Source organism: Carettochelys insculpta, chromosome 23 (assembly GCF_033958435.1).
Source record: "Carettochelys insculpta isolate YL-2023 chromosome 23, ASM3395843v1, whole genome shotgun sequence".
Taxonomy (NCBI): Eukaryota; Metazoa; Chordata; order Testudines; family Carettochelyidae; genus Carettochelys; species Carettochelys insculpta.
Window position 1 is genome coordinate 8,501,702 of NC_134159.1, and position 16,490 is coordinate 8,518,191.

Sequence of the window (16,490 nt, forward strand, 5' to 3'; positions counted from 1 at the left end):
CAGGTTTCTGAGCAGGGCTCCTGCTCCCTTTCAAGATGTCCCAGGTCAGCAGGCTTTGTTGCTTGGTTCGGTGTTGCTTTGGGTGTGTGCAGTGGCCCCCAGCTTCTGCTAGAAACACCTGCAGAGGCCCCAGGGACCCTTTGCCTTAGGAAGCAGAAACTCCCTTTCTTTGTGGCTGGGGCCCTTTCTCCTTGTCCGGTGTGTGGTGCACTGGACTCCTTGTTTTTCTCCATGATCTCATCCTTGGCTTAAGCTTATGGCTTTGCTCAAACAAACAGCCAAATTCCCTCTTCTGTCCCTCTTGCTTTGAGTGCTAGCTGCAGTCATGAGAAACATCAAGCGCTGTCTATTTGATTGGCAGGTGGCAAGAGCTATTCAAATAGCAGCACTGGGGACACCCTGGGTCTGACTTTCCTCTAAGTTGGTGTGGTGTAAACCAAGAGTGATGCCACTGACTTCCCTGGAGCTACTTTTGCTTGACACTAGCCTGGCTGAGCCCAGAATTCAGCCCGGCCTGCTCCTTTCATGCTCACACACACACAGCATCTTGCACTTCGTGGTGCAGACCATCGCCTTCCTCTCTCATCATCTCCTTGCAACCAGCAGGCATTGCACACTCAGTTGTGTGAAGGTGTGTAGCTCTGTGTACACTCCAGGGGCGCACAGACAGGCTGCATGGGCCCATGCACCCATTGGTGTCTGGCTCCCACCCCACGGAGCCTGTTTAATAAGGTTCGGTGCTTGGATGTGCCCCAGCGTTCAGTACAGTTTTCTGGCTGCGTACAAGCCTTGCAGGCAATCAGGCAGTCATAGACCTAGTGGAAGCTGAACGTCCCCCCACCCCCTGCAGATAAAATTTACAAGGCCTGAGTGAGCCTGCCAGGTGGTGCCTATGCTTTGGTAATGAGCACCTGAACAGGCGAGATTGTTTGGATAGTTTCATTCTGCATAGATGAGCAGACAGACTTTCAAAACAAAGTCGTAAATACAAGCCTGCCCAGTACCCAGCAGTGTTTCACTTCAGCACAGCAGCTGGCCCAGGTGGGGGTGGGGAGGATCAAGGAGGTTGGAGGTAGAAAATGTTTGAAGCTGGGAAGCGCTTCTGGTTGGGCGTGCGGCTGCTTTTGGTGACAAGCTATTCTCCACTTTCAACAGAAGTGGCCGAGGTGCCACTCTCTCTGCAGAAACTTCCATCCCTGGCGGACAGCGATGGAAGCTGGTGGGATGCGATTTTTGCTTATGTCAGGAGCCTGGTTAAATCCCCATTCAGGCTGGTCACTAAAAGTCAGTGTGTGTGAACGCTGGTTGTTGACACTTCTGCCAAGAGTGCTTGTTACGGCAGAACTTTGTCCTTTAGTGGGGATTGGGGGGTGGGTTAGCACCCATGAAAGACAAAAGTTTTGATGAGCAAATGCAAGTGTAGACACAGCCTTAGAAACCTTAAGCTCCCACCTCCCTAATCCTGACTATGTTTTTAGCAATGTTTCAACACTTCTTTAATCAGCTGACAGTCGTCTTCTTTCTTGTCTCTCTGTGCATGTTGTGGGTGTGTGTATGTTCTCAGCAAAGATTGCCATACAGTGCTAATAGCGCCCAGTGTATGTGTATCGTCAATGTGGATTAAGATTGTCTCAGATGAAGTGGGTTTTACCCAGGAAAGCACATCACCTAATAAATAACATTGTTAGGCTTTAAGGTGCTACAGGATTGCTTGGGTTTGTGTGTGTGTGTAGATTAGGCTAGCGTGTGGGAATGCTGGTTGGGTTACAGGTCTACTCTGTGGGTACAGTATGTTTATTGGCACTGTGTTTAAAATACAGCTCGGTTACCTAGATGTGTGGGTGTGTAGTCGTAAATATTACAAGGTTTGCAGTGCTTCTGATACCAGTGGGTGGCTAAATATGGGGGCTATGGCATATGATACAATTTGTGCTTCTGCTGGGCAGTGTTTGAATGTCTGACTGTGAACCTCTTAATGTGTGCTCTCAGGTGTAGCTGAGGTCACTGAGAAATGTGGTACAGTAGTAATATCTCTGAGTATGGGAGAGTGTGGGGTTTCTCCTGTGTACGCACCTCGCATGTTCTAATACCTGTGTGCTGGGAAAGGATGTTTTTGTGTATTGCACACATTTGCCCTGTGGAAACTAGGACATGAGTCTAATGCCTGAGCGTCCAGGGTTTGTGTGTTGTTGTGAAGCATTGGAAGTGATAGGAAGGACTGTGATGTGCATGGCTGTGGGCTGCCCTGTGACAGTGGGCTCACATCTGTGGGCTGCGGTGTGTGTTCTCAGGCAGGTGGCACCAGGAAAGCTTGTGTGAGGGTCTAAGGGGGAGACAGGGTTTAGAGGGGGTGGTTTGGACTGCAGGGTTGTGCTGGCAGAGTTGCTGTTGAGGAGGACTGTGCTGGCCTGATGCCCGTGCACCACAGAGTGATGGTTCAGGGTTATTTCCTGAGCTCTGATCACTGGCCCTCGCATCAGCATGGGCTCCGCTCACATTCCTGAAAGTTACAGGAGAGCCATTGACCCCCCTCACTCTCCACAGACTCTCTGCTTTCAGCACAGGTGCCATCCCCCACGGGCTGCAGAAACTTCCATCCCTGGCAGACAGACACTAAGCTGGTGGGATGTGATTCTTCGTTATTTCAGGAGCCTCATTAAATCCCCATTTGGCGCCAGCCCAGCCAAAGAGTTTACGGGCCTCAAGGCAGCACGCTGACAGTGGGACCTGGCCACGGGGAGGTGCAGGGCCCGAGGCAGCCACCTTGCTCACCTTGCCCAAAGTTGAGGATTGGTTTGGCTTTGTCTGCACAGCTTCCTCATCTCTGGGGGTAACACACCGCAAAGGGTGCAATCCCTTCCACAGAGATCACCTGCACAGAGCACGTGGCTCGCATCTGTTCCCAGTTTACTTTGCTACTCTCTGGATGCTCCTGGCTGGCCCCTCTGTGCAATGGGTTAGGGGCTGGGTGTCTTTGTGTAGAAAGCATCAGAGGTCCTGGTAGACACAGAGTCAAGGACTGGACATAAAATGGAGATTTACACTCTGAGTTCATTGCCTGCAATCTGGCGTAGGCCAGAATGAATTTAGAGCTGTTGCCATCCAGTGCTTGCCTGTGTGACGTGATCTCCCCTCGGTGGGCATCCGCCCCACTCTACTAGTGATCCCAGCAGACAGGCCAGGAACTGCACAGGGAGGGAAAGTTAAATGTTGTCTCTAGTGCTGCAGGTCCTGGGCTGAGGGCTCGTGTACATATGATGATGCAGTGATATAGCTGCACCACTGCAATGCTCCAGGGAAGAAGCTACCTACACCAGTGGTAATCGCTGTAGGCAATCCACCTCTCCAAAGGCGGTAGCTAGGTCAAGGGGAGAATTGTCCCACTGCTCAGCCTCAGCTGCACTGCTGAGGGCAGCAGATTTTTTCACACAGCTGAGCGATGCACTTACACTGACCTAATTTTCTAGAGTGTCGACCCAAGTGACACTGACCTTCCTCCTATGAGTGCTGTGGATCAGCAGCCCTCAAAAAGGGGCCAGGGCTTTATTGGGATCATGAGCAGGTTTTGGGGCTCTGCCACACAGAACCAGTGTTAGACCCACTGGGGCTCAGGGCAGAGAGCTGAAGCCTCACTGGGTGGAGCTGAAGCCCAGGGCCTTGAGCCCCACCATCTGGAACTGAAGCAGACACCTGGGCAACTTAGTTTGACAGGGCCAATGCCTGACTTGCTACCTCTTCATGCTGGCCCTGGCTTTTTCATGCATAAAAGCAGTTGTTGGGGCACAGGTGGGCTGCAGTGTTTTGATAGTGTGTTGGGGGCACTCAAAAAGACAAAGGGTGAGAACCCCCACTATAGAAGACTCCAGTTTCTTGTGCTCTCCCTACGCCACCCGCTGTCAATTACCTCCCCTCCAATGATCCCTCTCACCTTTTCCATCCATGTGCAGAATACGTTTGTGTGTACAACAAGGCATGTGTGAATGTACACCACCAGCAGGAACACAAATCTAGCTGTGGATGCTCTCTGCTCATCAGCCGGGTGGCATCTGAAGCTCTCCTGAGTCACTACCCAAGTGCACAGCTGATGGAGAACCCTGTTTCTCTCCCACCTCTCTTTACTGATAGATCCAAACCCCCAAGGTGAGTGACCATTGCTCAGGAGATGGGAGGAGCTATGCAGCGTGGGTAGCTGTCCTAGTGAGAACAAGACTGTAAATAGGGCTGTCTCCACCACTTGGGCTAATAACCACAGTCTCCCCCCACCCCACCCCATTAAATGTGTCATTCAGTAGTTAGCAGTGGGTACTGCTGACACAATAGTCTTATGGAAAACAGGGCTGCTTAAAGATCAGTGTTTCTTAAACCTTTTAAGAGCATGGAAAACCAGACAACTGCAGCAGGATCTATCACTACCCCCGACAGATTTTTTTTAAATCTAACCCACCCCAAACCCTTGAACTCACAATCCTGCACAAGGCCAGTGCTCTAACCACTGAGCTATCCACCACCCTCACTTTGTTCTCAGGTCGTTCTATTAATTAGGTCAGCAGATGTAGGAGAAATTCACTTTCCCCAGCAACAAGCAGATTTCTGTGCCTACTGCCAAATGGCTCACTGCTTTAGAACTCTCTGTCCTTCAGGTTCTGGCTTCTCTGCCACCCTCTGAAATAGAGGGGGTCTGACCGGGGGAACCAGTGCAGTGTAGGGAAAGGGCGCTCGATATACCAGAGAGACGCACAGTGCAACCAGGGCTCTCATTCCAGCAGAGGGTGCTCCCACTTGCTTTTACTGCTGTCCACTCCCTTTGGGAGAGACATTGCTATAGAAATGAGAGGCTGTGTAAATAAGAACTGCCACCACTCTGGTGCTGCTTCTGTTTTGGCAGTGTCCAGCGTCCAACTGTGGCCATTAATAAAAACACTTGTTCCCTTCAAAGCTCTGTACAACTTTAACATGGGAATCCTCACAATACTGGGGAGCAGAGAGAATCTGATGCCCAAAGCCCAGCAGAGCTGAGTTCTAGCATGCCTCACATCTAGGAATTTTGATTAGAGCTTGGCTCAGGCATATAAGCTCTCTGTGCCTCAGTCTCCCCATTTATCAAATAGGCATAGCATTGCCTTTCCTGAGGAAGCAGTGGGAAGGCTCCCATGTGCTAATGATCCGGACAGTTATCTGCAGGTAAGGCCTCCTAAATTGACCTGGGCAAAAGACGCAGACCAGATGAAAACGTTATCAGTCCATTGCCCCTCCAGCCAATAACCTTGCCTTCTTTTTTTAAAGGGAGGTTCTGGAATCCACTGTGGCCATCAGCCATTCTTTATGCCTCAACCATTGCATGGCTCAGGCAAATTTCCAAACATTCAGCTGCCTTGTGGGGTTCCTTCACCAGGCTGGAAATGGGTTTGAGCATCCCCGATGAAAGGCAGAAGTGGAAAACTCCCCCTCCTTTACAGCTGAGCCAGGGGCTAGGTGGGGCTCATTTTGTAATGAAAGAGGTACAGGAGCTCAAGCAATTTTTGGAGAACAACAAGAAGTCCTGTGGCACCTTGTAGACTAAGATATTTTGGAGCATAAACTTTTGTGGGCAAAGACCCGCTTCATCAGATGCATAAGGGGGGGAGTGGTTTCAGAGGGGTATTTAAAGAGTGGAGTCCCAGTGAGACACCTCTGAAACCACACCCCCACTCATGCATCTGATGAAGCGGGTCTGCACCCACAAAAGCTCATGCTCCAAAATATGTTAGTGTATAAGGTACCACAAGACTTCTTGTTGTTCTCGGAGCTACAGACTAACAGGGCTACCTCTCTGATATTTGTCACCATGCAATTTTTTGTATGCATAATTGACGCAGCAAGCCCAGAGGACCAGGGCTAGGACCTGACAGGCCCAGAGGTGCCAGGGCTGAGCCCTGGCACAAATGAAGTACTAAGTGGCTGGTGCAAAGTGTGGCTAGCGGAACCAAGAGGGGACATGAGGCTTTGGTCTTGCACAGAGACTTTCAGGGAGCCACAGCCAGGTGCTTCACGAGGAAGGCCTGATGCCCCTCTGACAGGTCGTGGGGAGCAGGGGAAGGCTTCCCCCCTTTGCTGGGGAGCCGCCAAGACTAGCCGGGCTGCCGTGCGCAGGCGGGGGGCGGGCAGGCTGGGTAAGGCGCAGACGGAGGAAGCGCAGGCTAAGCTCAGGGGAGCAGCTCGCACGCCTCCTCCACCCGCAGCTCACGAGTGGCGCGCACCAAGCTCTGCCGGCAGGATATATAGCTCGGCTGAACCAATGCCGCCGTCCCGGCAGGGGGAGAGCAAGGCCGGGCCAGGGCACAGGCGCCTTAGGCGCGGCGCACGCGGGCCGCGGCCGGCCAGGGAGGTACCCGGGCGCGCCACAGCCGCGGGCAGAGTTGGGGGGGGGGGGGCGCGCGGGGGCTGCGGGCTGCTCTCCCCCCGGCAGCCCGGCGCGCGATGGTACGAGCCGAGACCAAAACAAAGCGGGGCGGCAATAAAAGGCTGCGGCGGCCGCCGGCTGCTGGGAGACGCTCCGGGCTGGGGAGGCTGCGGTGGCCGGTGCGCTCCGGGGGGCGGCGCTGCGGACTGGGTGGCGGCGACGACGAAGCCGGGCGCTCCGGGCTCCCAGCGGGGCGCTGCGTTCCTGGTGCCCGAGGAGGCGGTGGGGAGCCCGCGCTCCGGTCCCGCGGCAGCAAGGGGAGGCGGGGTCCCCGGGCAGCTCAGCGCTCCAGGTGCCCGGTGAGAAGAGCTCCATCCCCCCGGCCCGGGCGTCTGCCGGGCCCAGGTAAGCGCTGCGCCCCGCCGCGCACGGGGAGGGACGGAGGCCGGCCAGAGGGTGCAGCAGCCGGGGGTGAGGGGCTGGGCAGGGCGGCAGAGGGGGCGCGGCCGCAGCTCTGGCACCGGGGGTGCGGCGGTGCCAGGGGCTCGGGACCCAGGTGTGCCCGATCGGGTGTCCCGGCTCCAAGCCCCGGTGGAGCCGTTAGGTCCCTCCGGGCCACCGGCCTCCCTGCCCGCTGGGGCTGCAGGATCCGCTCCCCAGCGCCCCAGAGGAGACTTTCCCAGGGCGGGGGCTTGGGCGCGCTCCCCGTGCGCTGGGGACCCCTCCGTGGGCTCCAGGCGGAGCGGCGCCGCGTCCCAGCTGCGCGGCGGCTTGGTGCAGGTGCTGGGTCCCGCCGTGCCCGGCCGTTCCTGAGGCGCAGCCCGGACAGGTCCTGCCCCGGAGCCCGCAGGAGCGCCGTGGGTCACTGGGCGGGAGCGTTAACCCGAAGGGAGATCAGGACCCGGGCGCGCTGCGGTGTGAGCCCCGGGTTTGAACCCACGAGTCCCGCCAGCCTAGGCTGGGCCTCAGGACCACGAGGCTGGAGGGCCCGAGCCTGAGGCCAGGTGCAAGCCCTGGTGCTTTGCAGGGGAGAGGCAAGTCCCGCAACGGGGCTGACCTCTGCTGGCCTCCCCAGCTGGGTGGAGAGTGCAGTTTCCCAGCACCCCAGGGTGACCAGGAGCGAGTGGGACATGTGGGCTGTGGGTGGCTGGACTCTCACCTGCATAAGGCAGTGCAGAGGCTGGAGCTCTGGGGCGGGGGGATCCGGAGTTTGACACTTCCCACGCCAGCATAGAGGCCCAAGTCCTGTGATAACAAACACAGGTCTGGCAAGGTGGGTTCTGCTGACCTTGGGCTGACTGTGGTGTGTCCACAACCCAAGAGACCGGCTTTGTCTGCATCTTCATGTTGCCCCCGGAGCTAGACCAGTTGTTGGTGCCAGTTGTGCATTGTTTGCTTTGCTGTAGCTCCTGGGAGCCTGAGTCGTGGACCAGATCCCACGGTGCTAGGTGCCGCACAGACAGGGCAGAGAAAGCAGCTGCTCCCAGGAATTTACTGTTTGTTATTAAAGAGCGAGGAGCGACCCAAAGTGCCAGGCATCCACAGAAAACAAAGGGAGCTGCTTGGAGTTGGGCTCTTCTGAAAATCTGCCCCTAGCATGCCTAGGGAAGCAGTTTCTAGTGAATGAGGGGCATAAGAGAATGAGAGAGAAAATGCTCCATTAGGACAGCTGCAGGATGCTACATATGCCCTGCACTGAGCTCTGGCTCTGTCCTGTTCCATTTATTGCCCGCACAAAGCTATCTTTGTACTGCTCCCGGCAGTAGCATGTCAATTATGTTGCTTGTGCTTCTGCAATTACTGGGATACTGTCTTGACAGCTGAACCCAGTCTGTTAGGGTTTAATGTAATATACCAGCAAATAAGAGCTTTTTAAAACCAAGCCGTTGCATGCCTGGTTTTGAATCTGGAGAACGCAAGATCAGTGAAATAGGGTGAGTAGGTGTGTGTTAGGGGAATAATTCTACCAATTTGCTGCTATTGTGCTTGAATCTGAGCATGCTGCAGATAAAAGAACACACACACACACACACACACACACACACACACACACACACACACACACACACACACACACACACACACACACACACACACACACACACACACACACACACACACACACACACACCCCTGTCTTTACCACTCAGGAAAAAAAGAGAGGAAAAAAAAAGGTTTAACCAAAATTGGGATTAGCATTTGGAACTTGGTTCTGCTCTTTCTTATGACCCCAAACTTTAGTCCAGACCCCTCCATCCCACGCATCCCTCCTCCCAGCCCCCCCCATCAAGCACAGATGAAGCTCTCTGCAGCGGCAGTGTCTCTTTTGCTCTTTGCTTGCCTTTTTAGGCTGCGTGTGGATGGGAAACCTAGCAACACAGTAACTGTGTTGTGGGAAGATGTTTCAATAGCTGGATTTCTTTTATCATACTCCGAACGTCTTCAGAGGTTAGAATCTGCAAGGCAGTCTCTTTAGCCCCTTGCTGAGGCCCTCTCTTTAGGCTTATAAACCGGTAGGCCCAGAGCCTGGAATAATACAGATGTGGGGTTGTCAGAGAGACAGCAGATGGAATTGGTCTTTTCAGTGATTTCTCTCCCTGCCCCACATCTGTCGTGCCCCCCCCCCCCCCCCCCCCCCGCAAAGATTGCTGTTCCTGGGAGAGGAACGCTTCACTGGGGGGGGCAATTCTTGCTAATAGAAAAATCATTCAAGGGGAAACTAGACAGCAGTGATTTTTTTTTACTGTTTCCCCAAGATTCACACTGGGCAAAGTGAAGGGACAAATGACCCAAAGCAATATTGGATGGCACAGGATGTGCTGTCTTCACTGGAGACCGGGAAATAATGCCCATGTTATTCCAGGTATGAACCGCAACCAAAAATATAATTTTGTTTCTGCTGTAGGTGGGGCCAAATTCATCCTTGGTGTAACAAAACTGAGGGCACTCATTACACTCTAGGGAGTCCCAGCTCTGTGGGCTGCATCTGCCATTCCTCCCTACAGTGACTGGTGCCTTTGATCTGAGTGTGCTAAGGCCCTGCTCATGCTGAGTAAGGGCAGGAAACCCTGAGCATGTAGTCCATGGTGTCCAGCCAGTTCACTATCGTGTCTACGGCTATAGCAAACTAACCCTGTTATTCAGAAAATATATTTATCATTCAAGCCAACTAGCCACACTCAATGGGCCAAATAGCCTCTTGTGGCTAGGGTGTTGGACGCCGCAGAGCTAGATTTAATGTTTTGAGTAGTGTGGCATTAAATGAGTGATTAACCCAGACAGAGCCTCTACTTGGTTTGTCTAGAACTGGTCCCAGGTTTTGTTACCTAAGGAAATGCTTTTGCCACACAACAAAAATCACATGCTCCTTTGTACGCCTGTGGTTGGTCCGTGCAAAGTTCTCCTGCTGCAGGAACATTAAGTACCACAACCCCATGAGGCAGGTGAGAGGAGAGGATCAGTGAGGAGAGAACTCTGAACAGATGGGTGTTTAGCGTTCGTTGCCTGCAGATCAGAAAGGCTGGGTGTTCCGTTTAATGCTTTGCATGAGGCAAGCATATGGGAGTAGGGCTGGGATGTGTGGTAATGGGAGAGATTATGTAAGGATGTCCATTTTGTGGGTGTAAATTGGGGGAGAGGGTGTGGGAGCATGTCAGTGAGCTCAACCCCCTTCCCTGCTTCCTCTCCTCCAAAATCCTCTCATGATGCCAGTCATCCAAGATGAAAAGCCCACTGCTTATCCAAAACCCTCTTGTGTACAAGCTCCCAGTGAATAAGCATCCCTGAAACTGGCGAGGGATTGTACTCCTTGCCCTGGCTGCCTGTGGAATATCTGGATAAGCCGTGATTCTTATTTCTGATGTTGGAGCCGTTTGTACACCGAGTCCCAAGTCTCTGACTGATGTTGCTGCGATCTCAGTACGTGCTAACGCACGATAAGCCCTGGCATGGCTCTCTGAGCAGGGAGCATTTAACGTAGAGTTGGTATAATCCTCTAATCTTATCAAGCAATGACATAAATTAGAACTCAACAGTTTAATTCATTTAAAAAAATCAAACTATTTTGTTTCTCTGTGCAGAGCGTATGATTCTCCTTTCATGTGCTTTATGGGCTTATTTTATTATCCGTTGTTTGTTTAAAAGCCTTTAACTATAGATACAGGACTGGGTACGAAAGGTACTCGGTAACAGGCTCCTCTCTTCTGTGTGTTTTTCTAGTAATCCTTTAAGATATTTTCAGAACACTGGCCAGCCAGGTTTGAGTGAGAGAGATCTGTATGGCATCCCCAGCTGTACAGAATCTGACACCATTGCTGGCTTGACGTACAGAAGAGACTGTGGGAGTTGTGGATCTTGGGATTGGGCCCATTTGCTTCTTGTCTCTATTTATTTTGTGTGTAGATGTATGAATTCATTCATCTTTCCAGAGTTGAACACCAGGTGAATTCTCCCCATCTGGTCACAATCCTCATGAGCATCTTTTCCAAAGGCCAGATTCTGCCCCCCTTACATGGCAGAACCTGGCTCTAAATTAACGACAGGAAGGACATGAAGATAACTGTGTGAGCACCAGTGCCATTACTAGATATTTTGGCATCCAGGACCACATATTGTTTATGTATCCCCCTCCCCCAAATTAAAAAATGTCTCTAGTGATTATTTTTATGCATCCCGTGATTGCTGTCAGTTCTACCTGCATCCCTGTCACCTTTCTGCCCTGCACTGCAGCAGATGGTGCCACTGCTTAGCCCAGCCCTTTGCCCAGGGCTCTCTCACTTCATCTGCAGGCTGCAGCTACAGAACTGGGGTAGGTGGAGCCTGGGGCTGCCCAGCGCTGGATCCAGCCCCCTGACAGGCCCAGCCTGTTGCTGGTGAAGGGCTCTCCCCACCTGCATTGTCTGCACACACACCCTGTGGGGAGCAGCTGTGGCTCAGCTCGGGCTTCTGATGCACATGGCAGTAGCAGCAGTGTGGGACTGGGAAGCACAGCCCCAAGTGCTGAGCAGCCCAGCCCCTGCCTCTTCCCTGGGGACAGAGCCCTGCAGCACAGGAGAGGGGATAACCACTTAGCTCCTGGAAGCTGCCCGCACAGGCCGGAGCTGCACCCAGGGCGAGTGCCCCTCTTGCTCCGCGCTCATTACAGTGCTGGCGGGTGCTAAAAGCTCAGTCTAGCTACCACTGAATTCTGTTCCCTTCTGTTGATTTCTGTTGGAGCTGAGCTTGGTTCTGCAGCCCTGATCGAGAATCTGTCAAGCATGGGCTTGGAGTCCTCCAGCCTACAGTTCCCGCTGTGGCTCCCTTACCTTTCTGACCCAGGGAATGCCGGTTACTGTAAGGGCATCGATAACGGTATATACAGTATGTGGTGCTGTCATTCATGTGCCTTTGCTGCCCCATGAGGGCAGCTCTTGTGAGAGCTCCGCATCACACACACGGTCAGGTAGAATAGTCCATACAGACAGATGAGTAACTAGACGCTGCATCAGAAGGGGGGAGAAGGGAATACAGCACTTTTAAAAATAATCTGTCAAAACAAGCCGCAGATCTCTAATTGTGGCTGTGTCGGATCTGCAGGGCCTCTTCTGTGGGAGGGGAAGAAATAAAGATGCTAAACTGGTGACAAAAATAGAAGCAGTCTAGTCCTTGGGAGCATCCCTTTGAGGAGTTAAAAACCTCTCCTGGAGAGGAAAAGCAGATCCGATTCTCACTCCAGACACCGGAGATTGTAAGACTTTGAGAGACTGAATTAGTAGGTGTCTCAGAATAACATGATACCTTTTTAGCTCCATATTCTTTCAATGATGGATTTTTGTCACAGATCTTGTATTCCATCCCAGTCCAGCAAAGCATTTAAATGTATGCTTAATTTTAGGTACCTGCTCGGAGCTCGAAGTAAAGTATGTGAATGAATCAGACTGGATTCAAGCATGTGCTTCGGTGCTTTGTTGCACTGGGGCCTAAAACATGTACATTCCTCCCCTTTAAGTAATACAAGGTCGGTGACTCTTCTGAAGCCTAGCAGTTTGTGAACTCATTGGCCGAGGGACTGTCTCTTACTGTGTGTGGCTCCTTCTCCTTGGCAGCCACTTGATAAAGAGTAGGAAGTCTTCATGTCACCCTCCTATTTATGAGTCCGTTGATGGTTGATCAGCCCAATTCTGGAACTGCAGATCTGACCACAGCAGGGGCAGGTGTCACTACCTGTCGGAGGGCCACACAGCAGTTTTTGCTGCTCTTTTCCTCTTCTCTGGCTCTCTGTGTCTGCACTGTGCAGGGACCTCTCAGACTGTGCCACCCCCTCGCAGGTTACTGCTCTCCACTGGGGACGGTCCTGGGCAAGGTTGTCCCAGGCGTCGACACCGATGTGGCACTTTTTCATGTGCGCCTTCAGCACGTCCTTAAACCACATCCCCTGTCCCCCAGTGCTCCTCTGTCCTTCCTTCAACTCTGAAAACAGAACCTGTTTTGGTAGTGTGCAGGGCCTGGCAGCACACTGGGAGTCTATCCTTGGGTGGGGTGTGTTGGCTCTGCAATACAGGTTGAACTCCTCCAGTCCAGCACCCTCTGGTCTGGCAACTTCTTTGGTCTGGCATGTCATGGGTGTGGCCAAGTGTCCCATAGTCCCATCAAGTTTGTTTACAGTCACCAGTCCTGGCTCTCTGTTCTGTGCTGTTAGTTAGTTAGCTCTGATTTACCCCTTAATGTCTTCTAAGAGCCCAGTACGCAGTGGAAGTATGGGCAATGCTGCTAGACAATGTTGACCTCCTGTGGTATGGCAAATGCTCTGGTTTGGCACTGATCAGGTTCCAAGGGTGCTGGACTAGAAAGGTTCAAAGATTTAATACCACTCATTATAAAAGCCAGTGGAATCACACATATGGAGCCTAGTGGGGTTTGGAAAAGGATCTGGAAGACCAGACTAGTTGTTAGACTATTTTCTGTTCATTAAATCAGGGCCCCCCAGATGTAGACACCTAGGTAGTGAAACGTTTATGAGCTCCTACCTGACTGCAACAGCCAACTCTTTAGAAAGGGGTTCCCTCTTTGGACAGGGTTGGCCTCCCAATATTCTTTTACTTGTTTAACAAATCTCCACTGTCTTATTGCTGAGTATATTATAACATCTGAGCTGTCCAGTCCCTGGACTTGTCTTGCACTCAACAGGTGCTAGAATCTGCTGTTGGGCTGGTTGACGAGATGTGTTTTGAGGCAAGGTCTACACTACAACAAAAAAAATCAATTTTAAGATACGTGGATTGCATAGCTGGAGTTGACTTATTGGAAACAGATTTAGTCTGCTGTCCCCACAGCAGGAGGTTGATGGGAGAAACTCTCCCCATTAACTTCCCAGACGCCTCAAGACTGCGAGAGGTACCAGGGTCAACGGTGGAGCCCTGACGGTTTGATTTGTTGTGGCCTCGCTAAATCGAACCACTGCTGCACTGATCTTCTGGAAAGTGTAGGTGAACACTCAGATGAGCCCCATAGACACTTCCAGGGTCCTTGAGCTCTCTGCGTTTGGAACTGCTTGAGAAAGTGAGAAAATACAGTGAGGCTATGTCTACCCTATGCAAAGTAAGTTGACTGCAGATAAGCAATTCTAGCTCCAGAAATTGCGTAGCTATAATCAGCCCATCTGTGCTCGGCTTACTTGACTGCGGGGAGAGTTTCTCCTCTAGACATCCCTTACTCCTCATGTCTCGCGAGAAGTACAGAGCTTGACTGTGACCCCTGAGAGCTCGATTTTTGTGTCCCTACCATAGGTGTGAAATCAAGCCCTGGAAGATTGGGTTGATCTTCTGGGCTAGTGTAGACATAGCTCCCATTGATTCCAATACCCAGGCCTGAGAAAAGACTGTGGAGGGCTGTGACGCTCGGTGGGTGGATTGTTTAGTTGCACTTGCACAGATGTCTTCCCTGGAAGGCGATGAGGTATTCTGCAACAGGACTCCATTCCTAATGCAAGGCTGATGTCTGCTACGTCTTGTCTGAGCCTCTTCCTGTTCTCACAGAGGTTAGTTTTGCTATGGGTTTCAGTGGGGTTGTGTAGTCTGGGGGGTGGTGTCCAAGGGGCTCTTCCCTCTCTGAATACTATTCTGTGACCCATTCAGGCTTCCCTTCAGCCCTGGAGGGGCACAGAAATCCTTGAGCCCTATGGTGTCCATTAGGCTTGGAGTCCCTGGTCCATTCCTTCCTGGGCCCTGTTTCAGGCCATGTACCAGCACTCTTCAGGTAGCCGGTGGCAGCAGGGGTGGTTAGCTCAAAAGCTGTGCAACGGTTCCATTAACCGGAACCCTTCTGTGGCTGGCATAGGCTGTGCTACTGAAGGTAGCTGAGCAGGTTCCCAGCTGAGGTACATCCAAGGTCTTTTATCCCCTGTGAACAATGACCTGTTTTGGCCTATGCCCCACAGTCTCTGCGGCAGCAGTATTGGTGACGCACGTGCAGCAGGCCCCGTAGGGGAATTATGATGATTTTGGGCCACTATCTGGCTGAACTGTGGGTGACGTCTCTTTTTTTTTTTCTGCCCCCCAGCAGAGCTTAATGGGGTCAGGGTTCGTCCCTGTGTTTCCTGGTGGTCAGGGTGGAAAGCAAAGGGCCAGAGACTGACACTCTACAGTGTAGCACAACTGCTTGGATATCTGTCTACCAGGCTTGTGACAGAGACCCAGCACATTCATGTCACTTGTGAGAGCAGCATCCCACAGCGTGGGAAGATGAATGGAGGGGCAGGCGATGGGGAATCAGTTGCTTTTTTTTGGTGCAGGAATCGGTCAGTGCTCCCTTGAATTTTTTTTTTTACATTCACGCGTGGAATAAATTTTGTTAGGTGCACAAAGGCATGTGCAGATGTTCACCTCCCGTAGCAACGCATGCGGCTAGCTGTGAGTGTCTGTGGGTGCGCTAACTGGGTGGCTCCTGAATCTCTCCTGGGTGGCCACCCCCAATAACAGCTTACAGGGATCACTGGGATGGGGAGAAGAAGCACCTGTCGGTAGCACAGCTGGTTTACTTGTCTTGGAGGAGGGACAGGCTATAGGGGTGGCTCTGCCTAATACTGCTGCAGTGTCTTTTGGGTTGGTGAGTTCTCGATTCTCCCATAGATCAGATGTAGGAAGCTCACCCTTGAAGGGGCTGTCAATGGGCTTGGAGAACAGGTGGCTGGCATGGCGTTGTGGTTCTGGGTTTCCGGCTTTGCCGCTGGCATGGGAGGGTGCTATTCTGGGAACTGGCAGAATAAATCGGTACCACGGCTTTCTTCCCAAAAAGGGACTGGTAGGACGACTCTGACTTCTGTGCCGCATAGACAGCTGTGGCTTTGTGACTTGTTGCTCATCAGAGAGGAAAGAGTTGAGCCTCGCTTCGTTTCTGGCCCCGTTCTGTAGAAACATCCAGCTTTCCTATTGTGATATTAATTTGGTCCTTGGGTGGGTGTGAGTGGCCAGCCAGCTGGCTAGCGTTACACAGGGTGGGAAGATGACAGTCAGCGGGGCTCTGGTTATTGCTGAATATGAGCTATTTATATTGCGCTCACCAGCCTCCGCTTCTGCCTACGAAGGCACCTGGACTGGCTTTATTTTCCATAGGGTCTTTGGAGTGAATGGGGACAGCAGCAGAGTTAGAGTTTAAACATCTTTGTCTGGTGTTTGTGCCTTCCTGATCCGGGAGACTCCTGATTAAGGGAGAACAATGACTTGATCCCTGTGGGCTGAGTGCTCCCAATTCATCTTGACGTCATGGGGAGCTGGCTGCTCAGCGCCTTAGAGGACAGAGTGGGATGTGGTTCCGGGAGCCCCACCTGCCTTCACTGATGTCCGCAGCCAAGCTGCAACTGACTGGATGGGAGCAGGGTCAGACCCACACCTGCCATGACCACCTGAGTCCATGGCAGCTTTGAAGTTTGCTGGAAGCTGAGCATGCTGTGCAGCCTCCCCCCTCTTCAGGGGTTAGCTCATATCCGAGTCCTGCTGGCATTATTGAGAGCTGCACATAGTATAATGTATTAATCTGGATGCTGCCTGATTTCCCTTCCTCCCTGAAATGTAGGATCCCATCCTCCTGTCATTGGCACCATCCCCAGCCTCTAATGGGAGCAGCATTGCATCCTTGT

At 52.4% G+C, this 16,490-nt stretch overlaps 1 protein-coding gene across 1 annotated transcript in view; it reads left to right on the forward strand.

Annotated features, from left to right (window-relative positions):
* Nucleotides 1-6,671: 6,671 nt before the first annotated feature.
* Nucleotides 6,672-16,490, forward strand: part of DISP3 (dispatched RND transporter family member 3) — a 63,837-nt gene continuing 54,018 nt past the window's right edge. The window contains exon 1 of the mRNA XM_074975716.1: nt 6,672-6,784. The gene's annotated coding sequence lies outside the window, so the exon portion shown is untranslated. The remainder of the gene's footprint in view (nt 6,785-16,490) is intronic.